The following is a 13,919-nucleotide window of genomic DNA, read 5'->3' as shown; positions in this document are numbered from 1 at the left end:
GCGACTCGCGATACGACGCAGAAGCAACCAGCGTAGATGGAGCGCGTGGAAACATCAGGTGGCATGACTTAAAGGGTCACACCGGGAAGACAGTAATACGATTCTCCGTCGTGTCAACCGGCGCAACGTGAGGTACTGGTTGGTCCACACAGCTGTATCGTACGGTGCACGGTCAGGGAAGTTTGAAGTCATATAAACCACTCCGTCTACAGGCCACAAGTGGCCCATCGGGACCATCCGACCGCCGTGTCATCCTCAGAGGAGGATACGGATAGGAGGGGCGTAGGGTCAGCACATCGCTCTCCTGGTCGTTATGATGGTAGTCTTGACCGAAGCCGCTACTATGCGGTCGAGTAGCACCTCAATTGGCATCACGAGGCTGAGTGCACCCCGAAAAATGACAACAGCGCATGGCGGCCCGGATGGTCACCCATCCAAATGCCGGCTACGCCCGACAGCGCTTAACTTCGGTGATCTGACGGGAACCGGTGTATCCACTGCGGCAAGGCCGTTGCCTTGAAGTCGTATAACACGCCTAAAGAAAAAAGAATTGTTTCGTGTAGATGATGATGGTGGTGGTGGTGGTGGTGGTGGTGGTGGTGGTGGTTAGTGTTTAACGTCCCGTCGACAACGAGGTCATTAGAGACGGAGCACAAGCTCGGGTTAGGGAAGGATTGGGAAGGAAATCGGCCGTGCCCTTTCAAAGGAACCATCCCGGCATTTGCCTGAAACGATTTAGGGAAATCACGGAAAACCTAAATCAGGATGGCTGGAGACGGGATTGAACCGTCGTCCTCCTCGTGTAGATGAAGCAGTGCTACATCCGCCTCTGCAGCTAGTTTCTCACTGAAGCTTTTACTTTTCGCGCAAAACACCAAAAACTCCTGTTCTGGGATTCGCGCAAGTTCTCCGCTATATAATCTCCCTCATTCGATTTTGAGGAGACTATTCTGTAAAATAAATTAATTTTTCCACATCTTGTAGTTGATAGAGTTCGATAGTGATTTTTTTTCCTTTTCGTTGTTTTCCAATACTTATTGCGATACTTCGAAATTAGTAAACAGACAGTGCGTGTTAAGTTTGCAGCAAAGAATGTGGTCTCTGGCCAGGTTGACATGTTGTGCATTCTAAGTCATACAATGCAGTGTCCCATTTGTAGGTAACATACAGAAACCGTATTCAACGTTGGAAGACGAGCCATATTTCTTTCAAGTCTTGAGTAAACAGATGAGAGTTTGGAAGTTGTTCGGTACGACGCTGGCACCGGCGCGCCATACACGAAGTTACTGCCGCCTGCTGTGTTTTGTTGGTGGTCGTGCGTTCCTGACGAAACACGAATGTCGCACGGGTAACAGTCGCTTCGCGCGACCTTTATGCAACGTGGCGTATCGCCACAGCGACAACCGCATCTGAGAGTGTTCCTCGCTTGTAGAAAAATGTGAACTGACCAACAGTCAAAAATATGTGTAATACATCCTAAAATCCGTTTACAGCCGCCCGGTGTGGCTGTGAGGTTCTAGGCGCTTCAGTCTGGAACCGCGTGACCGCTACGGTCGCAGGTTCGAATCCTGCCTCGGGCATGGATGTGTGTGATGTCCTTAGGTTGGTTAGGTTTAAGTCGTTCTAAGTTCTAGGGGACTGATGACCACAGATGTTCAGTCCCATAGTGCTCAGAGCCAATCCGTTTAGAATTTCCGGTGACCAGTTTTCAATGCGAAATTTACGATCATCATCCTACCTACAAGATATCGCTCGGGGGGTTCGGAGAGGATTAATTTTAGAGTAACGAAAGGTTGCACAGAAGCGGACCTGTAAAAAATAGCTGTAAGTAAAATACACTGAAACGCCGAAGAAACTGGTATGGGCACGCGTATTCAAATACAGAGATAAGTAAACAGGCAGAATACGGCGCTGCGGTCGGCAACGCCTATATGAGACAGCAAGTGACTGGTAAGATGTTAGATCGGTTACTGCTGATACAGTAGCAGGTTATCAAGATTTACGAGTGTATCGTGAATACCAGGAATCCGGTAATCGAATCTCCGACATCGTTGCGCCAGGAAAAAGATCCTGCAAAAACGAGACCAACGACGACTGACGAGAATACATTACGTGTATTCCAGTACATGCATGCATGTCGGAAGGAACTTTGTATCGTAATTCGGAGTAACACGGCCACTGCAATAGCCGTGTTATCCCCAGTACTGTCAATGGTTCCCCGCGCACAATCCCTCTGTTTCTAAGTGTGCTGCCAATATTCTGAAATAGCAAGGTTAAACGGAACATCACGAAGTCAAGCACTTGCTTATAATTCTGTTGCTGTTAATGTGATACACACGCTAGTTCAAGTGAAAGCTGCAGTACCGAGGCAAAGAAAGTGCAGTGGTTTTCAGTAAGGAGCCATCTCGATAGTCTTCTGTGGTGATTTATTGAGACCAAAATGAATCTAAATGGGGTTAGCCGAACCTACGCTTGAAAGCATTTCTTCCAGAAAATAAGTCCACGGTAGCCCTTTACTTACACTCTTTAGGTGAAACTGAAGTGAATGAAGAAATTGCGTTGTATGTTTATGCAGCTGAACTTTTTCTCTATTACACCGCTGATTTCGGTCAGCATATACAAGCGTAATTAGCTAACCATCAGAGATGAAATTCTTTTACAAAGTGTTAGTCAAACCATGGCATTAAAAGTACAAAATCCGACAGTGTAATGCAAATGTCGCGTCATCACCTATTACAGACTCCTCTATTGTGCATGCAGTCATTTAAAATTCGCTGTAATAGCTGCACTATAAAAATGGCAACATTTTGTGATATTGTATTACTTTCAATTATCCCTGATATATGCATTCTACACGAAAGCTTTCCGAAATGTTATACTAATCAGTGCCTGATACTCGTTGAAGCTATACAAGCACGCCGATAATCTAATAGCATGGAGCCTAATGGCAATTGCCTTTAACGGCATCATCATTATCACACAATTATTTACCGTTATCACACGCCCAAGCGTCAGTTTCCCAAGCCATACACTGGTGAATAAAAATCTGTAAATCTTTTTATCATTTAGCTACCGGCGTCACGTAGCACTTAGTAGTGTTGTTGTTGTTGTTGTTGGTGGTGGTGGTGGTGGTGGTAGAATCGCGGCGTCCAAGACGGAAGAAACAAACACAAATTGTTACATTTTTCTGTGCTACATAACATGATTATATTGATGTTAGAGTCTGTTGTATGTTCTGTACATATAACGTGATCCTTACTGCTGCTTATACAACAGCCTAAACATTCTTAGTGCTCGAAAGTGCTGTCACATCGCGATTAAGGGTGAATTATTCTCAGCGAGCCTAAAAATTAAGCGATTTTTAGGTTTTTTTAAAAACTGATTAAGCAATCACCGTCAATCTTTTTGCCCTTAATCATTGATTCTTGTAAAACGTTTTCTGATTTTTTTAAAGAAATTCAGTCATTATTAAACCCTTCACCCGAGGATTTAAAACTGCTCTGTCCAAAATGTGATGTGTTCGTGACAGAAGTCCTGCAGTCACCAAACGTTATGTGAAATCGAAACCAAAAACAATTTTCTTAATCTACATGATACTGCGCACGGAGTAGTGGCACAGTTTTTTTTTTCAATTTGACAAAATAATTAAGTGGCGGACGTTTGAAATAAAATAATAGTTCTGTCGTGTGTTTTTGGTCACGTTTGTTTCAATAACTAATGAATTAATTAAAACAAAAAAATATTCTATTACTCCTTGCGGAGATGTCTGAGGGGTAATTCAGCCTGGTTTCAGAAAGACATTACCAGTGTGCTTGCACTGTGTCTCAAGTTGACGGAATGGATTGCGGGCAGACTAAGAAAGAGTTTTTTGACAAATTTCAGAAAGATTTGTGTCATTACTCCGTGGGCAATAATCAATTGCTTAAGAAAACTGTTGGTTTTTTTTAAATTTCAGTTAAGACTTGCAGGACTTCCGTCAGGGACACGTCTCATTTTGGACAGGTCAACTTTAACGCCTCGGATGGGGGCTTAGTGATAACAGAATTACTTTAAAAAACAAAAAACAGAAAATGTTGTCCAAGAATCAATAATGTGCAGAAATATTTTCCAAAAAAATTGTAAAAATCACATGTTTTATAAAAGATATCATCTTTACGCCAGTGACTGTTATAAGTTTTTATTACACTATTGCAATTTCGGCTTTAGGCCAGTATCAAGTGCTGATATTACGGCTAAGGCATGTCAACGTAATATAAGTGTGTCGTTGTCAGTCCTGTTAAATACATTCGTGTCGTCGTAACACAGTGCGAGCACACGTATACAAACATCGTAAATGGTTCAAATGGCTCTCAGCACTATGGGACTTAACATCTATGGTCATCAGTCCCCTAGAACTTAGAACTACTTAAACCTAACTAACCTAAGGACATCACACACATCCATGCCCGAGGCAGGATTCGAACCTGCGACCGTAGCAGTCAAAACATCGTAAAACAACGTAATCTGTAAATGCACATGCTCATTAACCCATCACTAGTCACACATGCATTAGACAACAGTTGTGGTGCATTTACAGATTACGTTGTTTTACGATGTCTTACGATGTTTGTATACGTGTGCTCGCACTGTGTAACAACGACACGAATGTATTTAACAGGACTGCCAACGACATACTTGGGTGTCAGCTTACATTATGTTGACATGGCTTAAAGCCATAATATCAGCACTTGATACTGGCCTAAGCTGAAACTGCAATAGTGTAATAAAAACGTACAACATTCACTGGCGTAAAGATGATGTCCTTCAAAAAAGTTTTTATGACTGTGCATCCCAGGTACAACAAGTGTATTCACTTGTTTTATAGGTTGACAGAGGAGACTGAGCCCTTAACCACAACGACAACAACACAGGATAACAGTTCGTACATTTCCCTTACTGTCTTTGCCAATAATGTTCAGTTTATCAAAGACATAAAAGTGTTGTGCGGGTGCATCATCTATAACCCGCCACTGCAGAGAAATGGAGAGAGATTCTAAGAGCGACCCTGATACCAGTTGTACGTAACACTATTCCGTCTTCGACAGCGCGACTCCACGGGTCACGGCCAATACATCAGACGGAGATGGCAGTCAGGAAACAAGTGTCAGGTTCAGCCGGAGGATTGCCAGTATGTTTTTCGTCACTGAAGCCTTCGTCATACCGATTCTCGAGTACATCTCGCTTTTCTACACCTGGACTTTGATTTGGAATTCGATGTGTGAACGCGATTCTGACTTGTCCATCGTACTGATTTGGGCTGACGTTACTCTTAACCGACGCTCTCTACAGCAGTTGCTGGCAGCAGCCAAGCATAGACCCTGGTTTCCACATTTTACGCGGTTCATGTCAGTGCCTGCTTAGCTAGGACCAGGCAACGGCGTACGTTGTCTTATTGGTTTTATCTACAGCCAACGAATTTGATACGGACTCCGGGGATCTATCTGGAGACTGCAGGTTACAATACTGAAAGAAGAGGAAATTTCATCATTATTACGCCGCGAAGGAGAAGGGAGATTATGACGTATAGCTTTTCAACGCCGTACTCTTGGGAATCGTCTTTTGCTGGATTTTAAACCTTGGTAGCAACCTAGACTGTTCTTGCTACTGAAAATGCAAAGTTATAACTTATTTATTGTTTGTAACAACTATTGGCTGTTGTCTGCATTGTGAGCTAACATTACTTCGCCCCTTTCTTTCAAAATGGGTCTGAGCACTATGCGACTTAACTTCTGAGGTGATCAGTCGCCTAGAACTGAGAACTAATTAAACCTAACTAAGGTAAGGACATCACACACATCCGTGCCCGAGGCAAGATTCGAACCTGCGACCGTACCAGTCGCTCGGTTCCAGACTGTAGCGCCTAGAACCGCACGGCTACTCCGGCCGGTCCCTTTCTTTCTACAGTTACTTAAATACGCTCAGATTAAATCATAATGAAGCCGGCCGAAGTGGCCGTGCGGTTATAGGCGCTGCAGTCTAGAACCGCGAGACCGCTACGGTCGCAGGTTCGAATCCTGCCTCGGGCATGGATGTGTGTGATGTCCTTAGGTTAGTTAGGTTTAACTAGTTCTAAGTTCTATGGGACTCAGAGCCATTTGAACCATCATAATGATGAAACATGTACCGGTACGCATCAAACTGTGAACCAGTTCACATACAGAGACGATCCAACAAACAATTATTGCATGCCAGTATTTTCGTTCTAATATTTTTTCTGCACAATTACAATCGACCCTATTAGGGCCTCATAGCCGATACAATTAGTTTCTTGTTGTTTATATCCATTCCCTGACCAAGTGGACAACTCAAAACGTTCTCAAATTTGATGCCTTGTTTTCTCAGCCAAATCTCTTTGGACGGAAGTGGGGTAAAGGGATTTCCAACTGAAATTATTTGAACGAGGATTAATAGCTCCGGAATAGACGACCAAGAGATGCGTCTCGAAAATTTTATGGAAGCCGGAATAACGCAGCTATTTTAAATATGCTGCCGGGACGAAAATTATTGTTCTTGTTGTTGTTGTTGTTGTTGTGATCTTCAGTCCTGAGACCGGTTTGATGCAGCTCTCCATGCTACTCTATCCTGTGCAAGCTTCTTCATCTCCCAGAACCTACTGCAGCCTACATCCTTCTGAATCTGCTTAGTGTATTCATCTCTTGGTCTCCCTCTACGATTTTTACCCTCCACGCTGCCCTCCAGTACTAAATTGGTGATCCCTTGATGCCTCGGAACATGTCCTACCAACCGATCCCTTCTTCTAGTCAAGTTGTGCCACAAACTCCTCTTCTCCCTAATTCTATTCAATACCTCATTAGTTATGTGATCTACCCATCTAATCTTCAGCATTCTTCTGTAGCACCACATTTCGAAAGCTTCTATTCTCTTCTTGTCCAAACTCTTTATCTTCCACGTTTCACTTTCATACATGGCTACACTCCATACAAATACTTTCAGAAACGACTTCCTGACAAATCTATACTCGATGTTAAATTTCTCTTCTTCAGAAATGCTTTCCTTGCCATTGGCAGTCTACATTTTGTATCCTCTCTACTTTGACCATCATCAGTTATTTTGCTCCCCAAATAGGAAAACTCCTTTACTACTGTGTCTCATTTCCTAATCTCATTCCCTCGGCATCACCCGAATTAATTCGACTACATTCCATTATCCTCGTTTTGCTTTTGTTGATGTTCATCTTATATCCTCCTTTCAAGACACTGTCCATTCCGTTCAACTGCTCTTGCAAGTAATTTGCTGTCTGACAGAATTACCATGTCATCGGCGAACCTCAAAGTTTTTATTTCTTCTCCATGGATTTTAATGCCTACTCCGAACTTTTCTTTTGTTACAAATGTGTGTCTTTTGTGTGTGTGTTTACACGAACTTGTTCGAAACATGAATGCGTTTTGTACAGCAGTGCAATCGAGTCTAAAGGACTTCCTTGTCAGCTTTTCCAGTGAAAACGGCTGCAGGTGATGACGGATAAAATTACGTCATAGCTGTGACGTAGAAAGGTAACCGCTGCAGAAAAACACTGCCCTGTCCAAAGCGTTCGAAGAAGCGCAGGGCAATAGGCGTTACCGCGAACCACGGCACGTCGCAGATATGTCCGACTGCTTTCTGGTAACCAACGCAGTACTCTGAATCACTGTGTCGCATGACGTGGCGATCTCGCCTACACACGCCGCGCCTCACCGTACAGGGGTGATCAACTCACCGATCGCGATCAACTGGTCAATCGCCATGACTTCACTGGTCGATCTGTCAACACACTTGTCCGAAATCTGTTTAAACGAGATGTTTTGTCAAAATACCGGTTTTCCGATAATGAGTATTTTGCACGATATTTGTTGGCGGTAAATCTGACAATGTCTCCGTTTCTTTCGTGTCCATCTGCATTTCATTTCACTGCCTTTTGCGCTCGTGCCAAGGAGCAGTCTTTCCTCCTGCATGCTGAGGTTACTGCTTGCTGCGTTGTGAGCTTCCTAGCGTGTCAGCATCATCATTGCTCTCTCCCCCCCCCCCCCCCCCCCCCTCCCAACCGCCTCCACCTTTACGGAGTGGTGCACAGAGTTTAGGACTGAGGGTGTGTTCTTCTCTGTGAGTCTGAATGCCTATTCATTTCGTTATGTTTATATGTTGTTGTCTTCAGTCCGAAGACTGTTGTTGATACAGCTCTCCATGCTACTCTATCTTGTGCGAATCTCTCGATCTCCGAATAATTACTACAAGCTACATCTTTCTGAATCTGCTTACTGTATTCATCTGTGTCTCTAGCTACGATTTTTACCACCCACATTTCCCTCGAATTGTAAACTGGTGATCCCTTTATGTCTCAGAACGTGTCCAATCCACCGATTCCTTCTTTCGGGCAAATTGTGCCACGAATTCTTTGTCTTCTCAATTCTATTCAGTACCACCTCATCAGTTACGTGATTTACTCATCCTATCTTCAACATTCTTTTCAAAAGCTTCTGATTTCTTCTTGTCTATACAGTTTATCGTCTATGTTACACTTCCATACATAGCTACACTCCATACATATACTTCCAGACAATGCCTGACACTTAAATCTATATTGGATGTTAACAAATTTCTCTTTTTAAGAAATTTGTTTCTTTCCATTGCCAGTAGATATTTTATAACCTCTCCACTTCGACCTTCATCAGAAATTTTGCTGCCTAAATAGCAGTACTCATCTGCTACTTCAAGTCTTGTTTTCTAATCTAATTCCTTTAGCATCACCTGATTTAATTCGACTACATTCCATCATTCTCGTTTTGCTTTTGTTGATTTGAGTCACAGTCCATTCCGTTCAACAGCCCTTCCAAGTTCTTTGCTGTCTGACGGAATTAAAATGGCATCGGCAAACTTCAAAGTTTTTATTTCTTTTCCCTAAGCTTTAATTCCTACTACAATCTTTTTTGGTTTCCTTTACTGCTTGTTCAGTCAACATACTGAATAAAATCGACGATAGGCTACAACCCTGTCTCACTCCCTTTTCAACCACTGCCTCCTCCTCATGTCCATCGACTCAACTGCCGCCTGATTTCTGAACAAGTTGTACATTGCCTACCGCTCCCTGTATTTTACCCCTGCCACCTTTAAATATGAGGATATCCCAGTCAACATTGTCAAATGTTTCTCTAAGGCTACAAATGCTATAAATATAGGTTTGGCCTTTCTTAACCTCTCTCCTAAGAGAAATCATAGGGTCAGTATTGCCTCAAGTTTTCTTACAGTTCGGAATTGTAACTGGTCTTCCCCGAGGTCTGCTTCTACGTGTTTTTCGATTCCTCTTCAAAGAATTCGTGTTAGTATTTTTCAACAATGACTTATTAAATTGATTGATTTCACAACTGTCAACAACTGCTTCTTTTGGAATTTATGTGTTACGTAATAATAAATTCTTCGACGCCTTTCTATGGATGGCAGCTCGTTTACCATCACGATCCACAGGAATTCATTAAGCATACCCGTCACAGATAAACCTTTGATCTTTTCTACATCTTCGGTTAAATCTGTCTAAGAGGAATATAAACAGAGTAACAATATTATGAAATGCTTAAGACAAGAGTTTTATAGGTATATTCTACCGCAAACATCATTTTCGACAAATTCCTTCAATGAATCTTAGACCGGCACCAGTTTTCCCCCACAACTACATTACGTAGTCCTTCCACGATGCCGACATCAAGATCTATGTAGTTTTCCATTGCGTTCTAACGATTTATTGCATGTGAGGCAGCTAAGGAATGTAAGTTTTTTGCGGCATACTCACGCTCTTCAAATTGCTTTTCCAAATTATGATCATTTCCACCAAGCGTTGATAACCTGCAATTATTTCTGAATTTTGCAACTCCATTCTGCTGATGCAGTCTCATCTTTCATGGAAGACAACGTTACAGCAATACACCATTCTTGCGACGAGTAATCGCATATCCATTGCCGCATTCTCAGAAAACAGTGTGCTGGAAAAATCTTTCGTTTCTTCCTATATGTTGCGGGAAGCAGTTAAACTGTAGGGCAACGCTGCAAGCAATCGTTACAAGAACTCGAGGTGGCTCATACGGTAGTGCGAAAAGGCGGAATTCGAAGGTGGGCGATTCGAGTACAGAATGTGAAACAAATGTTCCTTTTTAGTATTTTGTCGATGAGAGGAAAAAGGCCAGGAATAAATGAGAATTAAATTTAACGTCTCGATACTCTTAAGTAATTACAAACTGGGAATTAGTTTAGTTGGATAAGGATGCGGGAAGAATCCTACCTTAGTGTCTTTAAAGAAAGGAACCCAGCATGTGCCTTTGATGATTCAGGAACCATTACGAACACGACGAAACATGACGATCAGAATTCGAAATGCGTTCCTGCTGAATGCGAGGACAGTGAGTAAAGCAAGAGGAGTAGAGATGACCGTCCTTTTGACGCAACAATGCTATAATATCCTGTGAGACACTACCCAGAAGGCCCTCACGATCTCTCACTGAGCGGATGTGGTACGTTCGTCTTAAGGGAACATTCGGCTAGGCGGTACCATGGTTCGCCGATGACACTGTAATCCTGCTGCAGATGGCTTGCTGAATTCTTACGCTTCAGCCTTATTTTATTTCTTGTGTACATGCAGGCATTACGAGCTGTAGAATGATAAAATGTATTTGGTGGCCAAGAGAGCACACATTTACAGCTACTTTCCACAATTCGCTTGGTGTACCTCTGTTCCTTCCCGCTTTTTCTCTTTCATTTAATTCCACTCCTACATGTGAGCTCGAATCTGTACAATGTTACCTTAATGGTCTTTTCGCGAGACACACGTGCGAGGAAAGCAATGCATAAGTCGACTCTTCCGTAAACGCAAGCTCTCGGAACTTCAACAGCAAATCACAGAGAACGACGTCTCTTTTGCAACGTCTGCCACTGAAGCTGGCTGACCATCTTCCGTTAAGTTTTCGCGCTTACTAAATTAACATTCAACGAAACACACTGCTCTTCGTTGGATCTTCTCTATTTCTTAGCTTTCAGTCCTATCTCGTATGGATCGCAGATTGACGAGCAAAATTGAAATATTGGTCGAACGAGGGTTTTGCAAGCTATCTCGTTTGCGGGCGGACTACAGTTCCTAAGGAATCTGAGTCTGGCGTCCGCCTTACCTTCGATTAGTTTCATGTGATCGTTCCACTTTAAATCACTCAGTACGCATACCGCTAGGTATTCTACGGAGGTAACTGCTTCCAGTTACTCCTCTGAAATCGTATAATCGCACACTAAAGGCATCTCCATATTTGCTCGCCATACTTTACATTTGTTTTCAGATGAGTGTCGACTGCCAATCCCTGAACTGATTGCATATCTTCAGCTGGTCTCCCTGCATTTTGTTACAGTTTCCTAGCGTTGCGACTTCAGTGTATACAACACCACCATACGCGAAAGCAAACAGAACACAACATGTTGTTATCAATGGAGAGACGTCTACAGACGTTAAAGTAACCTCTGGCGTGCCACAGGGGAGTGTTATGGGACCATTGCTTTTCACAATATATGTATAAATGACTTAGTAGATAGTGTCGGAAGTTCCATGCGGCTTTTCGTGGATGATGCTGTAGTATACAGAGAAGTTGCAGCATTAGAAAATTGCAGCGAAATGCAGGAAGATCTGCGGCGGATAGGCACTTGGTGCAGGGAGTGGCAACTGACCCTTAACACAGACAAATATAATGTATTGCGAATACATAGAAAGAAGGATCCTTTATTGTATGATTATTTGATAGCGGAACAAACACTCGTAGCAGTTACTTCTGTAAAATATCTGGGAGTATGCGTACGGAACGATTTGAAGTGGAATGATCATATAAAATTAATTGTTGGTAAGGCGGGTACCAGGTTGAGATTCATTGGGAGAGTCCTTAGAAAATTTAGTCCATCAACAAAGGAGGTGGCCTACAAAACACTCGTTCGACCTATACTTGAGTATTGCTCATATGTGTGGGATCCGTACCAGATCGGGTTGACGGAGGAGATAGAGAATATCCTAAGAAGAGCGGCGCGTTTCGTCACAGGGTTGTTTGGTAAGCGTGATAGCGTTACGGAGATGTTTAGCAAACTCAAGTGGTAGACTCTGCAAGGGAGGCGCTCTGCATCGCGGTGTAGCTTGCTGTCCAGGTTTCGATAGGGTGCGTTTCTGGATGAGGGATCGAATATATTGCTTGCTCCTACTTATACCTCCCGAGGAGATCACGAATGTAAAATTAGAGAGATTCGAGCGCGCACGGAGGCTTTCAGACAGTCGCTCTTCCCGCGAACCACACGCGACTGTAACAGAAAAGGGAGGTAATGACAGCGGCACGTAAAGTGCCCTCCGCCACACACCGTTGGGTGGCTTGCAGAGTATAAATGTAGATGTAGAACTCAAAACTTCCTACGGTATCTACTAGGTCATTATATACATCGTGAAAAGTAACGGTCGTATACAGTACCTTGGAGCACACATTGAATTACTTTTATGCCTGAAGACTTTTCTCCTTTCAGAATGACTTGCTGTGCTCTGTTGGCTAGAGACTCTTCAGTCCAGTGAAACAGTTTGTCTGGTATTCCGAACGGTAGTATTTTGTTCACTAGGCAGCCGTGCTGAATTCTATCGAACGCCTTCCGGAAGTCTAGAGACACGGCATCTACCTGGGGGGACTATCTACAGCTTCCTGGGTCTCGTGGACGCAGAGACGGAGATGGGTTTCGCACGATCCTTTTTTTCGTAAACAGTGTTTCCACAAACAAGACTTTCGGTCTTCACTAACGTCATAATACGCGAGCATACAACATATTCCAAATTCTATGGCAGACCGACATCACAGACGTAGCGCTACACTTCCGTGCGTCTGCTCGACGGTCTTCCTTGAACACGGTAATGGACGGCATTTTTTTCCAACCATTAGGAATGCTTCGCTCCTCCAGCAACGTGTAAAATGCAGACTGGCAACAGCGAAATGAAAGTGGGATGTAAGTCTAACTGCCTATTGGCTTCTGTCTCACGTTGCAGGTGGTGGAGCTTTGACAATGGCAGCCATTCCTGCTGGCGAAACGTCAGTAAAATCATCTGACGAACGTTGGCCGAAGAACCCGTGACAGAAGCCAATATGCAATTTGCCAACAAGTGGCCACGAAAGCCTTAATTTTGTGATGTAAGTGTTAGGAAGTCTTCTTCTGGCAGTGTTTGGACTGTAGTCTCTTATGGAAGCAGAACATAGAAGACGAACTGTGTAGATAAGAGGAGAACTGGAACTTTTGTGATGAGGTCCTACAGGACAATATTAAAGATTGGGTGGGTAGGTGGAACAATCAATGACACGACGCGCTGATCTCTACAGTTTCGTGGCACATGCAGTTTAAGTGAAAGAAAATGCTAGGCGGTCGGGGGGAGGGTTAAAATTGTGGACAAGCACTAAATGTTGACTACAGGGAGCTGTTTCACTTGGATGCAGGCTGCAGCACTTAGAGATATGAAGAAGGTTGCACAGAGCAGACTACATCTACATATATACTCTATTAGCCAGCAAGCGGTGTGTGACGGAGGGCACAATTCGCGCCAAAGTCATATTTCCCCCCGTCTGTTCCACTGGCGGATCGCGCGAGGGAAAACGACTGTCTGAACACCTCAGTAGGAGCTCTAATTTCCCTTATCTTTGAATGGTGATCACTTCGCAATCTGAAAGTTGGTGATAATAATATATGCTCTACATCCTCGGCGAAGATGGGATTTCGGAATTTAGTGAGCAGTCCCTTCCGTTTATCGCGCCGTCTATCTGCAAGTGTGATCCACTTCAAACTTTCTATGAGATTTGTAACGCTCTCTAGATGGCTAAATATACCAATCACAAATCTTGCCGCTC

The 13,919-nt window shown here is 43.4% G+C and overlaps 1 protein-coding gene and 1 pseudogene across 1 annotated transcript in view; both read right to left on the bottom strand.

Annotated features, from left to right (window-relative positions):
• Window positions 1-13,919, bottom strand: part of LOC124776490 (actin cytoskeleton-regulatory complex protein PAN1-like) — a 581,518-nt gene that overhangs the window by 247,072 nt on the left and 320,527 nt on the right. The gene's annotated exons all lie outside the window — the stretch shown is intronic.
• On the bottom strand, window positions 399-516 carry LOC124727905 (annotated as a pseudogene).

Source organism: Schistocerca piceifrons, chromosome 1 (assembly GCF_021461385.2).
Source record: "Schistocerca piceifrons isolate TAMUIC-IGC-003096 chromosome 1, iqSchPice1.1, whole genome shotgun sequence".
NCBI classification, from domain to species: Eukaryota; Metazoa; Arthropoda; class Insecta; order Orthoptera; family Acrididae; genus Schistocerca; species Schistocerca piceifrons.
Note: the sequence above shows the minus strand (reverse complement) of the source record. Positions and strands in the feature narration are given on the sequence as shown.